Source organism: Haematobia irritans, chromosome 1 (assembly GCF_050003625.1).
Source record: "Haematobia irritans isolate KBUSLIRL chromosome 1, ASM5000362v1, whole genome shotgun sequence".
Taxonomy (NCBI): domain Eukaryota; kingdom Metazoa; phylum Arthropoda; class Insecta; order Diptera; family Muscidae; genus Haematobia; species Haematobia irritans.
The window spans coordinates 26,075,495-26,077,439 of record NC_134397.1 but is presented as its reverse complement, the minus strand read 5'-3'; the positions used below and the strand labels follow the sequence as shown (position 1 = coordinate 26,077,439).

The 1,945-nt window shown below is 31.5% G+C and overlaps 1 long non-coding RNA gene across 1 annotated transcript; it reads left to right on the top strand.

Annotated features, from left to right (window-relative positions):
- The first annotated feature begins 572 nt into the window (after window positions 1–572).
- LOC142237919 (uncharacterized) lies at window positions 573–1,513 on the top strand. The gene is made up of 3 exons (XR_012722592.1): window positions 573–902; window positions 968–1,073; window positions 1,139–1,513. It is a non-coding gene; the product is annotated as an uncharacterized LOC142237919 (long non-coding RNA).
- The last annotated feature ends 432 nt before the right edge of the window (window positions 1,514–1,945 follow it).

The following is a 1,945-nucleotide window of genomic DNA, read 5'->3' as shown; positions in this document are numbered from 1 at the left end:
GCAAAAACTACAACAATTACTAATACATTTTTCTGATTTAAATCAATATGTTTGATTACTTGGCGGCTAAATTTGAGTCGAGATGAGTCGATATATTCGGCGGCGGCGTCGACTTGCAAAAACTGGTCGGCGGCGGCTAAAATCTGCGGCGCGACTCGGCGGCTTCATTCTCTGGTCATATAAGAGTAAATCGTGCGAAAGATATATATGGGAGATGGTCATCTTAGATGATCAATGCATGGGCGCTATATATAAATCTGAACCACTTTAAACCAAACTTGGCATGAATATGTTAATTCTACTCCCTGTGAAAAGTTTTCACGTAAACCGGAGTAAAAGTTTGGTTTCTGTGGTCATATGAGTTTAAATCGTGCAAAGGATACATATGGGAGCTATATATAAATCTGAACCGATTTCAACCAAATTTGGCACACATTACTATACTATCAGTTGTACTCCTTGTGCAAATCTTAAAGCAAATCAGGTTGAAAGTCTGGCCTTTGGGGTCATATAAGTACATATGGCAGCTATATATATATCTGATCCAATTTCTTCCAAAATTGGCCCAATAAACACAGGATGAGCGTTTTTCAAATGCAACAACTTTTCAGTTTGAGTGTAAATATAATTTTCAACATAAATTCAACTTGACTTGAAATAGCTCATCTTCAATACATCTTCAAATTGTTTGCGAATTACTTCCAATTTGCCAAACTGTTGACGAAATCTTTGAAAAGGTGTTGAAGATAATATGAGAAAACTTTGACAAAACACTACCCTAAAATGCAACGAAAAAACCATGTGGTTTTCAATACTTATTTGTGCAACGAAGTTCGTGGTCAATTGCAAGAAATAAAAAAATGGAAAATTTAAGCAAATAACCAAATAGTTTATAAAAATAGGTAAGTGAAAATAAAAAAATGAAATAAAACTTTAAGGAAGTCACTAAATGTATATCTCTTTGCAGAAAACTAAAATTATGGATTGTACGTTCTTGAAAACATTAAAAAGCTGACCAATGAAAAAATGGTGGACAATTAACTGGAACTGCTTCAAATAGTTTATAATAATTGGTACGTCAATATGAAAAATTAAATCAACACTTTAAAGAAGTCACTAAATTTAAATCTCTTTCCAGAAAACTAAAATCTTTGGATGCTACATCCTTGCAAACAATAAGAAGCTGACCAATGAAAAATGAGTGGCTTATCGACAAGAAAAAGTTTCCAGAAACGTTACAAGTGCAACCAATTAAAATTGTTAAAAACAACAAATTGTTGAAATCAACAACTTCTGGATGAAAATGTGCATCACTTCGTCAGTTTAATTCATATGCTATTATCAGTTTAAAATGGATATTTTGTGAATTCCTTCTGCTGGAAATCAATTCTAACACGCGGTCCAGTACGTTCCTAATTTCAAATTGCCCGCATGTTAATAAATTTTAATGCTGTTTTATGACACCAAAAGGAAGGAAATCGAATTATCAATGCAAAAGTGTTTACTAATAATGTTGAAGATACTTAAAGTTTTGTTGTTTGTTTTGTTTTTTTTTTTTGTTCTTATTTGTTGATATGTTTAATAAGACTATTATTTATCAATTGGCATTGTAGTGTATTATGCAGTGTAGTGTATTATTATATATTTTATTTTGATGAAAATGAATAAATTATACAAAATTCATAGAATTTTGGCTTTGATTTTCAATTTGAAGTGGGGATATCATTCATACAAATTTAGGTTGAAAAGTATTTGCAACGATGTTAATTTTGAATTTGACTCGCATCGAAAATTGTTTGACAAAGTATTGAGTAGCGATGTATTTCAATTTGAGGAGAACACTTGAGATATTATTGCTAATGTGTTGAATTTCACTGTTGAGGGTAATATCTGTTTTTTGTTGAGAACGCGATTTTCTCAACAATTTCTCAACTTGAATATTACC